Here is a 20,844-nt window from a genome sequence, read left to right as displayed (position 1 = left end):
AACTGTGGTATTTCACATTTTTCTTATCAAAATGAGTACTTAGTTAGCACCATTAAGTACTTCCGGGAAGACATGAGCAGAGCAGAGCAGGACAGAGGGCGTTGCTTCTCGGCCTTCGCAAGTACCTTCGCAAGTTGGAGGCTGGTGTCACTTGAAATGTAAACTTACTCTTGAGATTTTTATACATAAAAACGAAGGCTTTTAAAGTGTTTTCTCCTCATGCTTTCACTTATTAGAAACAGCACAAAGATGCTTTCTTGTGATGGTCATCTGTGCAGTGTACTGGCGTCTCTTTTAGGTTTTTTTTGAGTTTTTGAAGTAAAGTTGACATAAAGCTGACTCATTTGGCAGGAAAGTTTGCCAGTGTGAGTCAGGAGTGAGTAGGAGAGACATTTTACAACTTCTCCGCCGGAACAGTCACTGTTCACAGCTCCCATTGGGACAGCATGTTCACACCTAGCAGGGGATTTGATATTCTGCACAACTCGGCGACATACTAACTCCATTTTACACCTAAGGAGATCGAGACTCAGTTTATAGAGCTTGCCCAAGGCCTCAGAACTGAGACTTGACCCAGGCCGTACATTTCCCGAAGCCCAGTCCACCACACCAAGCTGCGTCTGGAAGCGGAAGAAGCCGGAATGGGGCTGCGATGCTGGGTGGGCACCGTGAGGAGGTCAGCTGAAGGGCTCCCAGCTTTCACCCCAACTGCCACTCACTCGCCACACGCTTGCCCACTTCAGCAGCCTCCAGTCCCTCACACATAGGTGACACAGAGTCAAGGACAGTGTGACCAGGCTCTGAGGAAGACAACAGGGTGGCTAAAGTGAGCCTGGGCCTGTGAAAGTGCTGACTGGGCTGGGCCCGGAAAGGAGCTTGGGCAGGTTTGTACAGCTGCAGCAGCCTTGCCAGAAGTATCTTGTGCAGGTGAGAGAGAGAGAGACAGAGTGTGTGTGTGTATGTGTGTGTGTGTGTGTGTGTGTGTGTGTGTGTAGGAATGTGTGTGTATGTGAGAAAGCGCTTGCGAATAGAGGAGTGTTCTGGGAGCTGGTGAGTGTTCCGCACATGGATTTGTTGGAGAGTCCGTGTGCCTAAGACTGGTTCCTGCATTTGTCCCTGCGTGTAAGTGTCTGAAGGCACATGTGTGTGACTGTGAGTTGTGTGTGGCAAGTCTGTGTGTGTAAGAGAGAGAGAAAGAGAGACTGTGTGTATGAAGAACACAACTGAAAGAGTCCAGAAATCAAGGTGCTGTTTAGCTGCCCTGGGTACCTCTGAGGCCTACTCACTCCAGAGTGGCAAGGACTCCACTTTAGTGTTCTTCAAGGGGGAATCTGAAGGAACCGAATCCCAGTGTTACCTGAGCCACTAATCCCCGGGAGTGAAATTCCTACACACCAGTAGGTATTATTTAGGGCCTTTCTCAATTAGCAATCATAACACCTGAAGCTTTGAACAGTTGTTGTATGTTTATCTTTCTCTTCAAGTTCACTCTGCTGGCTCTCAGAGCCAGCCAAGTTCAAACAACCTTCTGTCTGGCAGCGGTGAACACAACGCTCCCAGCCCCCACCCCAAAGCGGTTATAACCAGACAGAGATTGGAACTGATTTTCGTGATCTCGGTGTGTGTTCTTCTGCCTTTTTATTTAATTGTGCTTTAAGATGTGCTCACTTCCATCACAGATTTGAGGCAGCTTACAATATTAAAAACACACACCCGACAAAAATGCTTCAGAAACACAAAAAACCCAGATCTAACCTCAAGCCACAGGAGAAGAAAGCTGTTCCAGGGTGTGTGTTCTGGTGCTTAATTTTCACGGATGGTAAAAGGGACACATCCAAAGTGTTATACTGGATCATGGCTAAGATTGAGTCACCAGGAGTTACCCTGTCTGGATTTTAATTATTGTGCTGTTTGCTTCAATTTTCCAAGCCTTGTTGTCCCCGTCCCTAGCAATGGGGACAACGATAGGATGTAACTCTTCGGATTAAAAACCAAATAAGAAAACGTATATAATGTGCTTAACACGGTGTCTGGCACACAGTAAGCAATCGATTCACTTGTGTTGTCATTTTTACTGCCATTGTGGAATTTTAATTACCCACACTGCCTCTCTTTGGGGTTGTGTGCCCAGAGCCAGGTGGGCCTTCTCCCTCTTTGGCCCCCTGGGAAGACAGGTAACGCGAATGTATTACTGGAGTCCTATCACTGAGTAACCCCAAAGCGGACACTGCAGACTGCTCCTGGGCATGCAAGCAAGGTTTGGCTCTCAGGCTCTGCAATCGCCAGGTGTGCAGCTGAGCTGAGCTGAGTTGAGATGACGCCGCGCACTCAGCTGCAGGTCAGGTCCACTGAGATTATTGCCAGAGCATAGTCCTAGAAGACCCACGGGCCTCTTTCTGGGCCAACTTGAGTTCTGTTGCTCTCTGAGAAGCAACTGCTCTTTAGAGCAACTAGTGTCAGAGAACTCTGGTAGCCTCTTTGGTGGACACAACCTATGGCACAAATGCCTCCATGTGGGTTCTGCACTCTACCCAAAATACCTAGACACACAGCCATCATGTCCATTATTTTTATTATCAGTGGCCAAGTGAGAGATGATCTGTTACTCCTCAAATATAATTCAATACTCAGGAGAATCCAACTGAGCCCTCCCACCACCTCCCAGCTAACCCTTGGCTTTGCCTCAGTTCTCCAGATTCCTGAGGCCAGGGTCACCTGGACAGGCAGGGGTGTAGAAGTTACCCCAAGAGCTAGCCATCAAATCCTGTCCGGTATTTGTTTTCCATGTAGATGTCTCCCATTCTCCCCCGATGGCCAGCAAGATAGGTTCAAGGGCTGCACTGGTTCATTTGTTATCTTTGTGTGCCCATCCCTGCCTCTCACCCTCTGATTTACTTAGTGCCGGGCACGTGGTAGGTACTCTATAAATGTCTGTTGAATCAGAGTGTGAGTATAAAAGCAAGTAACCAAAGGAAGGAACTATTTCACAGAGAAAAGGTTAAAGCAGAAGTAAACCCTAGAGGGGCACCTGGGCGGCTCAGTCAGTTAAGTGTCTGCCTTTGGCTCGGGTCATGATCTCAGGGTCTTGGGATCGAGTCCCACATTGGGCCTCCTGCTCAGCAGGGAGTCTGCGTCTCCCTCTCCCTCTCCTCCTCCACCTACTTGTGCTCTCTCTCTCTCAAATAAATAAATAAAATCTTAAAAAAGAAGTAGTAGTAGTAGTAGCAGCAGCAGTAGTAGTAGTAAACCCCAGAGGCCATGAGATTGAGCACCCACACATAACAGGCGGGGACATGGAGGCTGTGGCTCCCAGAAGACATGCTGAGCCTCGGCAGCAGGACTGGGGTCCGGGTACCCCACTGTCTCTGTGCTGCTTCTTATTCCCCTTCTCAGTCTTCATTTCCTGTTCTTCTCAGAGAGAGACTCCAGGAGTCTGGGGGGGTGTGGGATCTGTCAGCCCCACCTCTCCCTGAAGTCACCAGTTCATTAACTAGCCTACAACTTAGCCTAGCCTTGTGACAAAAGCAAATCAATAAATATTGATTGAATGTCTACTATGTCACCAGCCAAGTGAGAATGAGGGAAGGTAGGAAGCACACAAGAGAGAAGCTGTGTGCAGTTTATCTGCCTTATTAATGGTAGTGTGCAGTTTATCTGCCTTATTAATGGTCATCAGACACCCTGGTTCACATTCATGAGACAGTCCTGAGAAAGCAGCAAGCATGCTTGTGGGCTTTCAGCTAGGAAAGATAAGGTGGGGAGGTCTCGACTGGCTCTGGAGAAAGCCCCTTTCTCCCTGAGGCAAGACAGAGTAGAGGATGTTGTGTAAATAATGAGTCCAAAACTACACCCTGCTCATGTACTAGAATTCCAAGAATGATTAAACCTGACTATAGCTCCAGGATAAACAGAAATTTAACATTGCAATTGGCCATGCACTTTCTCTCTGTCTCTGTCCCTCTCTGTCACACAGGCATGCACACGCACAATGTAGACATCTGCTACCTCCTACCTGGTCTGTAAGGAAGGCAGTTTAGTCTGATAGAAAAGTAACACTGGGTACACTCCAAAGAAGTGAATGCTGTTCCTGCCTAGGGACTCGTTCACTGTGGTCCTGGCTTTCCTAAGCGCTCCAGGGCCCTACTTGTCCATTTTTAAATATAATATCAATATCATTATTCATCTACTTTACAAGGATGCTGTGATTACACAGCCTCATAGATATAAACAACCCTTAGAAGCTGAACTACTGTATGCTCCACACAGTTGAAGTATTCTTCAAAAGGTGACTGCAGACTTCAAGTGATTGATAGGATTGGTGTCCTTATAAGAGGAAACACCAGAGAGCTCACTATCTCTCCTCCTTCCCCTCTCTGACTTTACCTTGTGAGAAGGCAGCACTCTGCCTTTGGCTCTCACCGAAGCTAAATGGGCCAGCCTCTTGATCTTGGACCTCTTAGCTTCTAGAACTGTGGGAAAATAAATTCCTATTGTTTAAGCTATTGTCTATGGTATTTTCTTACAGTAGCCACAAAACAAACCTCAATAAATTGAAAAGGGTAGAAATATTACAAAGTATGTTTTCTGATCACAATGTAATGAAATTAGAAAGCAATAGCAGGACAAAAATTGGGAAACTCACAAATAATGTGGAAATTAAACAATACAGTCCTATACAACCAATGGACCAAAGAAGAGATCAAAAGGGAAATCAGAAAATACTTTGAGGTGGGTCGCCTCTCTGGCTCAATCAGAGGAGGCTGCAACTCTTGATTTTTGGGTCATGAGTTTGAACCCACCTTGGGTGTGGAGATTACTTATATAAATAAAACAAACAAACAAAAAAGAAGAAGATACCTTGAGGTGAATAAAATGAACACACAACATATCAAAATGTATAGAATTCAGCTAAAGCAGTGCTTATAAGGAAATTCAGAGCAGTGAATGCTTATATTAAGAAAGGAGAAGGATCTTAAACCAATAAGCCCATCTTCCACATTGAGATACTGGAAAAAGAACAAAGTAAACCTAAAAATGAGCAGAAGGAAGGAGAGGATAAAGATTAAAGTGGAAATTTAGGATGAGCTGACAAGAGGGCAGAAGTGGAGCAGAAGAAGCAGTGCATCTTCCGTGAGCTCATCTGCTGGGGTGGACCTCGACCAGCCGCTGGACATGGCCTACAAGCAGTTGAGGCAGCCCTACCATGCCCGGCAGCAGCGAGGCTCAGCTTGGGTTTGCGGAGGAAGCAGTACTCGCTGCTGAAGAGTGTGCCCAAGGCCAAGAAGGAGGCCCCTGACATGGAGAAGCCAGAGGTGGTTAAGACACGCTTGCAGGACATGACCCATCCTGCCAGACATGCGGGGCCACATGATGGATGTCTATAATGGCAATACTTTCAACTAGGTGGAAATCAAGCCCAAGATGATTGGCCACTACCTGGACAAGTTCTCCATCACCAGAAATAGGACAGGCAACAAGACCATCCACTCCTCACACTTCATCTCTCTCAAGTAGCCTGTTCCACCAATAAAGACACAGGCTTCTCTAAATTAAATTAAGTGAAAATTTAATAAAATAGAGAATCAAAAAACCAGAAGAAGAAAATCAATGAAAACCAAAAGTCGGTTCATTGAAAAGAACAAAAGAGACAAATACTTAGCTAGATTGACTAAAACTCACCAATAAACAGAGATTTAAACAGACTTTTTACTATAAACAGGGCCTTCAGACCCCTACTCATCTTTTACGATGGCCCAAGAGGCTGAACTTTTAAGAGCTGGTGGTCCAGCCAAGTCACAGGCAAGACTGGAAACCGAATATCTTGATTCCCACCTGGGGCTTCTGACACTCTAACCCCTTATCTAATTTCTCACACAGTATCGGATGCTTATAGGTCAACTCATATTTGAAATGCAATAGGAAAACCAGTGAAGGGAACTTGGTCATGACATAAGCTGAGAAATACCCTTGAGTAAGTCAAATCATTGTCTCCTACTTTGTCTTTGCAGAAGTCAATAGGTGTCCTAATTTGATTCATTTGAAGAAGGAATGACTCTTCCAAGCATTGGACCTATTTTCTCTGGTTGTTTAAGAACAACCCAAGGCTATAATAGATGTGGAAAGAGAGAATTTCAATCATGCTTGAATAAACAACTATTCTTTCAGGGTCATAGTGACTCTTTTGGGGTTATAATCCTGGACAGGAAAAAGTTCAACAGTTGAGAAACCACGATGTGCACTTTATAGAGACTACGGCCTATCTGGGGAGCAACAGAATCCCCAGAACATTCCCTGCATCTCTCATAATATCTCAGAAACACTGCCCTAGGGTGGGGAAGGGGTGCAAAAGCTGTGACGACCCTGTTCTGTGTGATTTCAGAGAGAATGCTTGATTCTTTTCTGAAGAAAGATGAGTCTAGAATTACTTCCAAGAAGAAAATCAAAATCTTGGATGCTGCTCTGATGGGAGTCCCTAAGTTGGTCTCCCCACTGAGCAAGCATTTTATGGCAGCCTCTATTATCCCATGCAGAGGCATAGCCACTTTCAAACATCTAGACTTTGCCCCTTTTAAGTGAGATTTTCTTGCAGTGTCCCAGCGACAGACATGCCTTCAAAATACCAGCCGAACTCACTCTTCTCCTTGATAGGGATTTCATTCAGCTAATGAGAGAGTAGAACCTGAAGGCAGGGAGAGGGTTTTAGCTGCAGTCACACAAACCTGAGTCAAAGGAAGGAGTTTTGCGGTCATATTAACAACAAATATTTACTGAGTACTTGCTATCGCCAAATCATGTTCAGAGTACTTTTTGTCGATTAACTCACTTAATCTCCAAAATTCTGATACAGGTACTAGTATTGACTCCATTTCATAGATAAGAAAACTGAGGCAGAGTAATTAAGAAATCTGCCCAAGGTCACAAGAGGCTGGGCTCCATTAAGTCTTTTTTTTTTTTTTTTTTGGGAAACCATGCCACATAACCAGCCTTTTGAGGGAGTCGGCTTTGATTTGGCTATACCAAGTACTATTTGGAATCATCTAAACAATACCTCTGTCTTACAGTTGAAAAGACTGAAGTCTAGAGCATTTGCTAGTATTAATGATAGAAGAGTTAATTACATAAGGCACAATCATATAGCTCTGGCTTCAGCAGACCACCAAAGAGCTCACCTGAAGAGTTTATAAAAGCACTTATGCCTGGGCCCATTAAATCAGAATCTCCAGGGCATAGCTGGGACAACTGTATATATATTTTTTTGATCACCCAGGGGAATGCCACACATAGTGAGGGTTGAAAACCACGCACTTTTGTGCTATATTCTTGCTGCTTGGCCACACCAACACTCTACTGAGTTAAGAGCTTATCTGGAGAGGGTAAAACAGAGTTGGGGCATCTTAAAAAAAGCAAAGTCAGGATGGCTGTTGGTGTCTTGAGTTCTTTCTGTGAATTAAGACCCACTCACATAGCATCCAACCACTGTATTCCACATAAACATGACATTAAGGTAAAGAAGGTACGTGCTTGGGCAAACACAAGCTTTTGGAAGTAAACTGGCTTATGTCTGTCTAATCCAGAAAGGCATCAGCAGACCTACCTGATAGCCACACATATCTTAGCTTTGGCCTTTCCCCCTCTTGGCGTGCAAAGGCCTGAGGGTCCCAGACTAACTATCAGGACTCAAAGCTAAAATCAGGCTAAAATCTAAAGTTACTCAGTTATTAAAGGAAAACAAAACAAAAAGGAAAGTGTGGGCCAAAGGAAGGACAAGCTGTCTCTCCCAACAGAAAAAAATTAGCCTGCTTGCCCATAAGGCAAGAGCTAATGCACAGGACCAGAGGAAAGAAATGGGAAGGGAACAGAATACCATCTCTGCAGCCTGCCCCACTCACCGTCCTGAACTACATAAACAGTCATTTGAATCACTTTGCTTCTCCTTTTTTATCCTGCACAATGATGAAGACCATCCCTATGGCGTTTTTTAAGGTTAGTTATATAAAACTGCATTTTGTCAGTTTGAATAAGTCAATTTGAATGAATCCTTTTTTATTTTTTTAAGCCTGAAACCAAACAGATGTGAAGGAAAGTGGGGAGTGGGGTTAAATGATCCATTTGAGATGCTGGCCTTGGGTTACAAGAGAGGGAAAGCAGAGAGTGCGCCACAGGGCCATGCAAAGCAGGCCTTTCCCGGCTTCCCACAGCATCGTACAGCAAGAGGAGGCACAGGCTTACCCCCATCCCTAAAGCACGTTGAAACCCAACTCCCTTTCTAAGGCAGAATTAACCTGAAGACGTGAGTTCATGAAAGCTCTCTGATGAATGGTGACCAAAGCTGCAGGGTCCGAAGAAAACAATTAAAAATGGAAAAACAGCTGAAATTGCTTCTCATGTTCGTCAATGAATTACAAATTGTGTGCTAAGAGCATTGAATGTCTCAGCGAGTTCTACCTATGATCAACTTACCTGTGAGCAGATACTGAAGACAGACGACGTCATTAAAATGGTCATAGTAGGGGCGCCTGGGTGGCTCAGTTGTTAAACGGCTGCTTTTGGCCTGGGGTCCTGGGATTGAACCCCCCACACACACCCGCATCGGGCTGTCTGCTCAGCGGGAGGCCCGCTTCTCCCATTCCCCACTCCCTCTGCTTGTGTTCCCTCTCGCTGTGTCTCTCTGCCAAATAAATAAATAAAATCTTAAAATAAAATAAAATGGTCACAGTAGCACACTAGTGAGCCTTGCTTCAAATTCCAAAACCTGTGAATTTTTATTTGTTCTCTCTTTTGCACATTTCATAGCATGTGGAGGACTGAACTGCAACACTATCATTCACCACCCCCCTCCCCCCACCCCCTCATCTTTCCTTTTAAGTTTTGGCCCATATGCTAATGACAAAAGGAGCACCGGGAGGGAGAGCTTTCCACTCCAAGATCCTTTGGTGCCCAGCATGGGCTGGAGTCAGGGAAGGAGGGGGTTCACCCCGACCAGAGACAGAGTGTCTCAAACAGGAGCCTCTGCTTTTTTTCTGAGGAGGAAAAGCCTTCTTGATGAGGCTGATCATAAGGGAGATAGGGATACTGCTGGCCAAGGTTTCTAAACCCTCTTTATTTCTGATTTGCATATTCACCGACAAAGATCCTTATTGTTGATAAGCTGACGGAAACCTTTTTATATGCATTTAACCAAAGTGAATTTGCTTTCTCTAATCCCTGGAAGGAAGAAGAGAATCACTATTAAATTTTCAAGTATGCCAGGTGCCTTAAAACTCTCTCATTTTAAATCCTGTTGACTACCCAGTGAGGTCAGCATTACCAGTTCTCTTTTATAGAGATAAAGAAAATAAGGTTCAGAGAGGGGAGATACGTTTTCCAAGGTCACACAGTAAGCCATTGGTGGAGCCAGGTTTCAAGCCCAAGTGTGCAGGGCTCTGGGACCCTCACTCTTGCTCTCTATACTAGGTTAAGGGCTATTTTCTTCTTTCTGTCCATTGTTAGCCTACTCCAATTCTCTAGCTTCCTGTCCTAAAGGGTGGTTTTAGCAAGGACAGCATCTTTCCCCACACTCTCCATATTCCTAATGACAAAGCAGTTGCCCCTGACTGAGATCCCAGATGGCCTTACCTTACCACGAGGGTGGGAATTTCGGAGCAAGTGCAACCTTGAAGAACTTTTGTAACCAGAAGAAAGGATAAATGATAGCCTGTCTTCTGATAACCCAATCTTGTATTTCTCTAGCTCTCCTCATGCTCCTTCTGGATAATATGGGGACATTTCTGTTCCAGCTTAGGTCATAAAGGTTAGAAGCTTGGGCTCTGGAATAAGATAGAGACAAGTTAAAATGTACGGTATGGCTTTGTGTAAGGGACTTCAGTTTGTAACATGACGGTGATCGTGGGATTTTGTGAGCGGTGCACGAAATAACGCAAGCCAGGAGCTTTGAGCGGCAAGTGGCACGCAGAAGGGGCCTTGTTAAGTTTCTCCTCCTCATCCTCAGTGTCCTCCTCCTCCTTCTCCTCTTCATCCTGCCTTCCCCCGGAAATGCGAGGCAGGGCAGGGGTGCAGAAGAGCTCCTCTGCTACGATGACTCAGTCTGGTCTGCCAGCTCTCAGACATCAGCAGGCTCTCAGGGGCTGATAGGGAAGCAGAGTAGGACACAAGGGGGAATGCAACCGAGGCAAGTCCTCTTGCTTCGCCTTTCCTCTGGCTCCCTGGTAACATGATTAAGAACTGGGGCTGGAGGTCGGGGGACTGTGGGGATCAGAACAGAAAGAGCTACCAAGATGGGAACTTAATGTGAGATACAACTGTATAAGCACAATGGAAATAATGTGGGTGTGGGATTTAACCAAGTACGCTCCAACTTGCCTTCATTGCTGTTGAGCATTCCTACCTTTGGGCACATTAGTTCCTCTCCGTGAGTCTCCATCTCTCCATCCTAATGTTTGTCCAGCTGCTTCATATGCAGGCAGCTGGCTGATCTCTCTTTTCATATACACGAGGGCTCACATTCACATGTTACTGATATCATAGTCTGTCTTATGCCACTGCCTAGTGAGTATCTCTTGGGCAATATATTGTGTGGTGGTGAATAAGGCGAGCAAGCTCCTTGCCCTTATGTAGCTTGAATTCCGGGAGGTGATTTCAGGCATTAGTGAGTTACGTCTAGCACACCGCGTTACTTTAGTAAATGTCAGTTCTCTCCTCCTTGGCCATCATTCACCTCAGGAGTTCCACTATCAAGCTGAGCACGTAAAACTGACAGTTTTTGGATCGAAAGTGGCAAAGAGGCAGCCATTGCGTATGGTCTAACAGCATGGAAGGGAGAAGGCCTGCCTTGACTTAAAGCAGTCATAGTAGCAACAACCTCCCTGCTGATGCTTGAATGACGCTATTTTCCTTGACTTCCCGGGTAGACAATTCTACTCCTGGTTCTAAAGGCAAGGCATCAAAACAAACTGTTGAAGGCTCACTGAGGTAGAAAACCAGAGCCTAACAGCAGTGTCCCACACTAGGAGCCAACAGATGGGAACAAGGGAATGGCAGGTGAAACAGCAAACAGAGGCAGGTTGGCTGGCCCGATGCCCACCTGGACAGACTGACAGACCAGCCAGTCTTAACCCAGAGCAGGGGAAGGCTGCCGGCCTTGCTCCCTGAAGCCAATCTAACCAGGAGACAAGCCCTCCAGAAAAAATAGTATCGCGTTGAATCCAGGCAAGGTATTGTCAAGGGAGATGCCCAGAAAAATGTACTCTGCCCCACAGTAATGTTCCTTCTGCAAAAACTGGGCAGCTCAAAGAATTTGACTCTTTTTTTTTTTTTTTTTAAGATTTTATTTATTTGACAGAGAGACAGCAAGAGAGGGGAACACAAGCAGGGGAGTGGGAGAGGGAGTGGGAGCAGGGAGCCCAATGTGAGGCTGATCCCAGGATCCTAGGATCATGACCTGAGCCAAAGGCAGATGCTTAATGACTAAGCCACTCAGGCGCCCCAGAATTTGACTCTTTTAACATCTAAATGCATTTGATTATCACAAGCACTTAATGATCAAATCTCATTAATAGTGCTCTCGAGGACAATTATCTATTATGGATGTATTGCTTTACCCTTTTTAATTAGGATGATAATGCCCAGTGTAAATAAAGGCTTCTTTGCTAATTTCAATTGTGCACAATGAATAGCCTTTTATTCTTTTCCTTTTTCCCCCTTTTCCCCTAGGGTTCTTTGGACTGAATTTACTCTGGTTCCTGAAGTGTGGAAAAAGTAAACAAGGTTTTGTTTGGATTCTACCCTTCAATTTCTCTGTACTAAAACACTAAAGTACCAGAAAGTTATCCCAATAAACATAATTGTCCTGTGGTATGAGAATAGTTTCAGAAAATGTTATAGAGCAAAAGAATCCAGAGCTTTCTATAATTAAAGAGTTGGGTGAGGGGATATTTGGCCTATTTCCAATTGCTTTGTATTGCCACAGAAATGCAAACAATTTAAAAATCCATGTTAAATTTTAGCTACCTGGATATTCAGGTCATTACAAAAGGGATCCCACATGGTAGGTTAAATATTTCACATGATTACATCAAATCATCTGAATACAAGAACTTAAAGTAATCCATATAAAATTTCTGAAAGAGGACATGAAACAAAGGACGCACACACACACACACACACACACAAGGAAATAAAAATCATCAAAATAAGTGACTTTAGTCTTTCCTTGTGGCCCCTCGTGATCTTAGTCTAGTGAGTGAGAATTGATTTATCTCTGGGGAATGTGCTACTGGTCCCCAGGGTACAGATGTCCCTCACCTGACACAGTCAGCTTGTCTCTGGAGAAACCTCTGGCCGAGAGCAGTCAGGAATGGACGCCACGCCTCACTTATGAGAACAAGAACATCTCCCTGGCCTGTTCTGAATGCTCTTCTGAGGCTAAAAATAGGGCAAGGCTTCTTCAAGGGTTTGAAGTTCTAGAGTGGAAAATAACGTGTAACAAAAAAGCCAACAGTTAGGTGGTTAAGGTTATGAGTGATTATTGTATTTTCTTTCCACAGTGATCATTGAAATGAATTATTTTACTTTTGTAGAAAAAAATTAGGATTAAAAAAATAAGGGATCCTATAGGGACGTCTGGGTGGCTCAGTCGGCTAAGTGTCAGGCTCTTGGTTTGGGCTCAGGTCATGATCTTAGGATCATGGGATAGAGCCCTATGTGGAGCTCTGCACACAGCGAGCAGTGTGCTGGAGATTCCCCCCCCTCCCTCGGACCCTTCCCCACTTAAGACCTCGACCTCTCTCTCTCTCGGTAAAATAAATAAATAAATCTTTAAATATCTATAATATATATGTTTATATAATATATACGTTTATATAATATATGTTTATATATTTACAATATATATGTTTATATAAATATACATATTATATATTTATTATATATACGTGTGTGTGTATGTGTGTGCATATATATATGGAATGTAGGTAACTTTTAAAACTACCATCTTGGGGTGTCTGGGTGGCTCAGTTGGTTAAGCATCTGCCTTCGGCTCAGATCACAATCCCAGGGTCCTGGGATCGAGCCCTGCATAGGGTTCCCTGCTCAGCAGAGAGCCTTTTTCTCTCTCTCCCTCTGCCTGCCACTCTGCTTATTTGTGCTCTCTCTCTATCTCTCTGTCAAATAAATACATAAAATATTTTTTTAAAACCCCTACTATCTTAATTGGTCCATTCAAGGGGTTTTATATAATGGTTAGTTCTCACTTCAATTGCCATTTATATAGAGACTTGCTTAATGTAGGGCAAACCCTAATGGTACTCCACAAATCTATAAAATCTTTCTTCTATTTACCATTATCAAAAAACAGATTTTTTTCAGGGCGCCTGGGTGGCTCAGTGGGTTAAGCCTCTGCCTTCAGTTCAGGAGATGATCTCAGGGTCCTGGGATCAAGCCCTGCATCCGGCTCTCTGCTCAGCAGGGAGCCTGCTTCCCTCTCCCCCCACCCCTCTCTGCCTACTTATGATCTCTCTCTCTGCCAAATAAATAAATAAAATCTTTTTTTTTTAAATGGATTTTTCCTGTTTTTTAAGTCTCTTCTATCCACAAGATCCTTGAAAATTATCTCTATTATATTTCTAACAAACATCAAAAATATATGAAGGGTGAATAATATGTAAATAAACCTTTAAAAACCTATTGATTATAAGAATATAAGCCCACAAAAATTTTAGAAACTATAAAATAGTACCTAAGAAAAATTACCCATAAAGGTAACAACTGGAATCAACTCTTATCAGTATTTCTGTGTAACAGGCAGGAAGCCCATCGCAGCGGGGGGGCTCCTTTCCAAAATACTCTGACCCCCTCAGTTGAGGGGCAAGGATGCCAGAGCTCTGTTGTTTCTGTCACCAGACCTGTTTCTACCCCTTGTAATGGAAGTAATTTACTTGAACATTAGGGAAATATGAGTGAGAAAACAAAGAGAGTCTCTATGCAAACTAGATCGAATGTTTTGGAAAGACTCCACGGAGGAATGATTTTTTTTTTTTTTTTTTTTTTTTAAAGAGAGAGTAACAGGGTGGGGGTGTAGAGGGGGAGAGAATCTTAAGCAAGCTCCATGCCCAGCATGGGACTCAATGTCAGAACCCCAAGATCATGATCTGAGCCAAAATCAAGAGTCAGACGCTTTACTGACTGAGTCACCCAGGCACCCTGAGGCAAGATTTTTTTAAATAAAAGGGATTCTGCACTCAAGTTGCCTGGATGGGGTCTGATTTCAAATTGAGATGGAGCTCTTCTCAGGCACTGTATTCCATGTTCTAGAACAGCCGTGGACAAGCCGGGCACACCGTGGCTGCGCCAACCACAAGCATCACTGTATACCGTGGGCCAGTCACTTTGGTCCAATACTCCAGGATCTGGAAATTAATACTGTGTGGACTTCAGCTTCCCAACCTTTGAGATAAAATCACCTGGCTGGAAAACTCCAAATCCAGAAGACTGGAGAGGCTCTCAAGGGCATCTTCTAGTTCCATACACTTTTGAGGATTTACTCCCCATCCTTCAGTTGAATAACAGTTTATTTATTTATGTATTTATTTATTTTCATATACCACAACCATGTGGGATTTATTCTAGGTATGCAAGGTTAATTAAACATTCAAAAGGCAATTAACAATCAACCCATCATACCAACAGGCTAAAGAAGAGAAATCATATGATCGTATCAATAGATGCAGAAAAAGAATTTGACAAAATCCAACACCCTGAATAACAATTTAAGTTAACTAAAGCTTTAACTGAATACCAGCTCAAGTTTCCCCCCAGCTGCCCCAGGGAAAGGAATCCCATCTTCCCCTCATTGCTTTTCTTTTTGGTTTTCATGATTTAGAAGGTGCTCCAAAATGTTTAGGGATGAGTCAAACTCAACCAAAGCTGTATTGGTCCAGACTCCTATCCAAATCTACTCTATTTAAGAATATTGGGTGATCGCTTCTCGGCCTTTTGGCTAAGATCAAGTGTAAGAATATTGGGTGACAGGAAGCACAGTCAGCTGACATTCCTGGATGGAGTCCCTGCTAGGTACCAAGGCAAGAAGAGGCCTCCCAGAGACGTTTTGTCAAACAAAATGAAGGGCCTGGACAACAGCCAGCTATTTTTCCATTTGCACCTCACAAGAGGCCCTGATGGTCCAAAAGGCTCTTGAAGTGACCTCAGTTGGCTTTGTCTATTGGGACTGTATTCCTCTTCCCAGTATTGCTGTGGGGGCCTTTACCCTAGTCCCCGTAGAGCCGTTTGGTGGGTCCATCAGTCATGGGGCTGGGGTGAGCAGGCAGGAGGCCTTTTGGCCAGAACTATGCCAATTATATGTCTTCTCTCTGGGATCTGAATCTTGAGCTAAGGGGCAGAAAATGGTGCTCCAACATCTTGAGGAGACCATCAATTCATGCCTGCTGACTCAGAACCTGAGGGTAGCCCCGTTCCTGTCCCTCCTTTGCTTGAATATTCAAATTTCTCCTTAATGCTCTTAGTTATCCCTATGTTTCCACTGAAATCAGTTTCCAGCTGAAGTATCCAGAACTAATTTCTTCTGATTGAATCTTGAGGGATATAACTCATTCACTATGTGTGTGTGTGTGTGCGTGCATGCGCAAGCATGTGTGCATGTATGTGTGTATACTATATGTACTCATATGGGTGTGTTTTGCCCTGGAAGCAAGGTCTGCACATTTTTACAGTCAATCGTATAACGAATACACATCTGGTTTACTACATGTATTCCTTTAACACCTAGGCCACCGAGCTAGGCACAGAAAGTAGAAAAGGGAGTAAGATTCAATATTTTGCTACAAAGATGTGTGTGTGTGTGTGTGTGTGTGTGTGTGTGTGTGTGTGTGTGTTTTGCTAGAAGAATCCCATAAACTCACCACACCGTGTTTTTAAAGACACCTATTGGGTTATGAGCCTAGTCCTTCTAAATCAGTGGTGGTATGGGGGGGTTGGTGTAGGGAGTGGCAGCTATTTCTCCTGCATGATCCTGCCTGCCATAGGGGGAACACCTGATCTAATCTAGACCAATCATATTTTTCTCCTAGACACTTAGAATGGGGAAGAGGCAAGAGGGGTGGGAGGGAAGGAGAGAAACAGAGAGAAGGGCTGAGAGAAAGGTTAGGAGAGTGAGTTAGCAGGTTTCTTTCATGTGGGTCAACCAACAAAACTTGAGTGGAGTGGAAGCCATCTTCTGTCATTGAATGGATAAGTAGCAAAGAAAGATAGTTTGCCAAGAAAGAAGAATGGTGGGACCGTCAGAGAGAAACCAAGATGAGACGCATTGAGAGGGTGCTCTGGGCTCTGTGACCACAAGCTGTGGGCCACAGCTCCTTTCTGAGACCTACCTGCACATCTGTCTTTGGATTCTGAGAGACCCCTGGATCCTAATATTGTATTCCCACTGGCATAACCAGTTCAAATACTTGCAACTCAGCGTCCTAACTAATACAAGCATGAATTCCAAGGGCTATGGGACCCCAACCTGTAGAATGACATTCTCTAGGGGTGAGAAGAGACTCTACAAGGCTGCCTGTATGTATGTATGTAGTAGGTACGTAGTAGGTGGTAGCAATTCATTCCTCTCTCATTAGAACCACAGAACATTCAAATTTCCTTACATCCTTGAATGTTACCGTACCCGTTGTATTTCTCGTTGTGCCACTCGACTGAATCCTCTGAGATTAGTTGAATTCTGTTTCATAATGTAAAACAACTATGTGCAAATGTAGGTTCCTGTTTTAATATTTAGAGTAACTACTCCCAAGATACTTATAAAATTAGATATTCTGATATTGATATATCATGCTTTCGTTGTCGTGTTTTACTAGAGTTCAATAGCCGCCATTTCTATGTGCCACAAACATAGAACATAGTCCCACTGCAGATTAAGATTTGAAGCAAGTCTGCCATTCACACTGCCCTTCTACAAGGACACCATCAGAGGTCAGACAATGGATTTTACCAATGTAGGCTGATATGCACATGTAAAACCAAATCCTTTCCTGTGATAGTTGCCATGACCAAGAATTTCTTGATCCCATCTAAATTTTCAATGACATCATTAATAGAGCTACTTAAGAGGGTACTGTTCATACCTGTACACATATCTGAACACACTACTGATGATTTTATTTTTTTTAAGATTTTATTTATTTACTTGACAGAGAGAACACAGCAGGGAGAGCAGCAGGCAGAGGGATAGAGAGAAGCAGGCTCCCTGTAGAGTAAGGAGCAGAATGTGGGGCTCTATCATAGGGTCCTGGGATCATGACCCAAGCCAAAGGCAGACACTTAACCAATTGAGCCACCTGGGTGTCCCTGGCCTTCATATTAATTAATTAATTAAAATATTTTATTTATTATTTATTTGACAGAGAGAGAGAGACAGCAAGAAAGGGAACACAAGCAGGAGAAGTGAGAGAGGGAGAAGCGGGCTTCCTGCTGAGCAAGGAGCCCAGTGTGGGACTTGAACCCTCAACCCTGGGATCAGGACCTGAGCTGAAGGCAGATGCTTAACGACTGAGCCACCCAGGTGTCCCTAGCCTCCATCTTTAATCTTTATTTTGGTTCTCTCCTTGTTTAGAACCTAGGTGGGGGAAAAAAAAGTGCAATTTTCTGGGGGCAACCCCAACAAAACATTCCTCTCATTTTTCCAGTCTTGTTTTGCACATGCTGAGTTCCAGTTTTTCTCAGTTGCTGGCTAGGTCAGATACATTTTGCAGCATTCAATCAATACTTTCATAAACTCCCATCTGTGAAGGGTTTACACCTCCTGACGTCAAATTCGTAATTGCATTCTGCAGCGACTTCTTTGGCTTTCTTCACACGTTGCAACAAGCTCTTGAAATGTGTATCCTCTTTTTCGGTTTGGCAATATTTTCACCCTGTATGGTCTCATTTATCCTAGTTCTAGTTATGGGTTTTTATGACAATTACTAATTTGTGTTCTTTAGGTAGTCATTCTAGGTAGATAAAAAGCACAACAATATACATTTCTTGTCAGAATCCTGCCTAATTCCCCCAGGGCTGCTGGTTTGTCTATTATCAGAGGCAACAAGGAGCTTGCAACATGGGGAGCGCCTGGATGGCTCAGTCAGTTAAGCGTTTGCCTTGGGCTTAGGTTCTGATCCCAGTTGTCTTGGATCAAGCCCCAAGTTGGGTTCTCCGCTGCATGAGAAGTCTGCTTCTCCCTCTGCCCCTTCCCTTCCCTCTGCTCGTGCTCTCTCTCTCTCTCTCCCTTTATGCACACTGCTTATCAAATAAATAAATAAAATCTTGGAAAAAAAAAAAAAAGCAAACATAAAAACAGAAGTTCCTGGGCACCTGGGTGGCTCAGTGGGTTAAGCCGCTGCCTTCAGCTTGGGTCATGATCTCAGGGTGCTGGGATCGAGTCCCACATCAGGCTCTCTGCTCAGCAGGGGGCCTGCTTCCCTTCCTCTCTATCTGCCTGCCTCTGTCTACTTGTGTTCTCTGTCTGTCAAATAAATAAATAAAATCTTTAACAACAACAACAACAAAAAACAAAAACAAAAAAAACAGAAGTTCCTAAGGTGGTTGGACACAGAAGGCGATCTATACCATGAAATTTGTGGGGTCAGGTTTGGGGCCCCTCATTGGGACAGGGTGTCTTCCTTTCACAGGCCTGAGATGCCTAGAGCAGGGAACAAGTGGGTAGGGATGGTGGGCTGAACCTGGCTAAGGACGCATTTTGCATTTTGCCCCCAGGGCAACAGAGGCCCTGGGTGACTCACCAATGCTATCTCCCAAATTCCAGGCTGGCAAATTCCACTCTCAGACTTTCCCTCTCTTAGCTTTTCTTTCCCTCCCAATCTGCCCATTCTCCCTGTTTCTATTTTTTAAACTAGAGAAATTTAGTCTCAGTTCAGATTCTGTAGACTGACTGGTGGATATTTGGTGAATTCCTACCAACTGGGGGACACAGCTAACAGTTGAAACAAGCTGAAACAAAAAAGAGTGGACTTAGAAAGGGAAAGTGTTTGGAGTAAAATATATCAGCCTGGGGAAAAAAAAAGGATTTCAATTATTGTGGAGAAAAATCTAATCATTACATAATCCAGAGTAAAAGCTACTTTTTAGAAGAGACATGTAGAATGCTCTAAGCTCCCTGTAAAATTGATTTGAGAGGCGCCTGGGTGGCTCAGTGGGTACAGCATCTGTCTTTGGCTCAGGTCATGATCTCCTGGTCCTGGGATTGAGCTTCTCCCCCTCCCCCTACTTGTGCTCGCTCTCTCTCTCTCTCTCTCTCTCTCTCCTTCTCTTTTTAAATAAATAAATTAGGGGTGCCTGGGTGGCTCAGTGGGTTAAGCCGCTGCCTTCGGCTCAGGTCATGATCTCAGGGTCCTGGGATCGAGTCCCACATCAGGCTCTCTGCTCAGCAGGGGGCCTGCTTCCCTTCCCCTCTCTCTGCCTGCCTCTCTGCCTACTTGTGATCTCTCTCTGTCAAATAAATAAATAAAATATTTTTTTAAAAAATTAATTAATTAATTAATTAATTAAATCTTAAAAAAAAAAAACCTGTTCGATTTTCTGAGAAGACCTATGCACACCTACTTATTATGCAGTGTGCTCATACATGTATAAAATTTTACAAGCCTTTGTTTTAATAAATCATTAAAAATAAGTTTTTAAATCTATTTTTTAATTTTGTTGCTTATTCAAGTTTATTGGCTCATTTCCCATTGGATTGTCTTTGTCTTATGGATTTACACAAATCTTTCTTTTTTTCTTTCCCTCTTTCCTTTCTCTCTCTCTCTCTCTTTTTTTTTTTTTTTCCTTTTGGTCTACTCCAAGGTCATGAAGGTGTTTTTCTGTGTGATCCTCTAGAAGGCTTACTGTTTTACTTTTAACATTTAAAAGTACGATCCACCTGGAATTAACTTGTTTTGTGTGAAGAGGTCAAGTTCCTTCCTTAATTTAGAAATCCTATTGGCCCAGTTTCATTTATTGAAAAGACCATCCTGTTCCTACTATACTGCATAGAGCTTTGTCATAAATGAAGAAGTCTTCTGTCCACTCGTTTTTCCAGTTTGTTTGTTTTTCCCTAAGCTTTAAAAATTACCCATATGTGGAAGGCAGCATCTCAGATGCCCCAACGACCTCGGCCTCCTCACATTCATATCCTGGTTTCGTTCTCTCCCACACTACATCAAGATGGGTTTGTGGACCAACGGAATGCAGCAGAAGGAATGGCATGCCATTTCCGAAATGAGGTTATAAAAGATGCCGATGTTTCCGTCTCCTTCTCTCTCTCTATCTCTTGTTCAAGAGAAACCAGATGTCATTCACTGATGATATTCAGACATCCTTGTGGAGAGATTCACATGGCAAGTAACTGAGCCCTCCATCCAACAGACCATGGCACAGCCATGTGAAAGAATTTGGGAAAGGGATCCTCTAGCTTTTGGATGACTGCAGACTTAGCAAATGGCTTGACCACAACCACATGAAAAACCTGCAGTCAGAACCACCCAGCAGACCTGCTCATGGATTCCAAACTTTCAGAAACAGGGTGAGATAATGTGGGTTTTTTAAAATTAATTAATTAATTAATTTTTAATTAATGTTCTAATTTTTTAATAAACGTATAATGTATTTTTATCCCCAGGGGTACAGGCCTGTGAATCGCCAGATAATATGGTTTTTTGGGGGGCTGCTATATTTTGACAGTTTGTTACACAGCAATAGATAACGAATATACCATTGTTTCATTTAAAAATGCCTACGTATTCAAAAATACAAACAGAACTCCTGAAATTGTACTTTTTATGAGTTGCTTCTGTTGAAATGTCA

The 20,844-nt window shown here is 43.6% G+C and overlaps 1 pseudogene; it reads left to right on the top strand.

The window, feature by feature from the left end:
* The first annotated feature begins 3,293 nt into the window (after nt 1-3,293).
* Nucleotides 3,294-5,514, top strand: LOC131827817 (small ribosomal subunit protein uS19-like; annotated as a pseudogene).
* The last annotated feature ends 15,330 nt before the right edge of the window (nt 5,515-20,844 follow it).

The sequence above is a fragment of the Mustela lutreola genome, chromosome 3 (assembly GCF_030435805.1).
Source record: "Mustela lutreola isolate mMusLut2 chromosome 3, mMusLut2.pri, whole genome shotgun sequence".
Classification (NCBI taxonomy): domain Eukaryota; kingdom Metazoa; phylum Chordata; class Mammalia; order Carnivora; family Mustelidae; genus Mustela; species Mustela lutreola.
The sequence above is the reverse complement of the archived record's forward strand: the minus strand, read 5'-3'. Positions and strand labels throughout refer to the sequence as shown.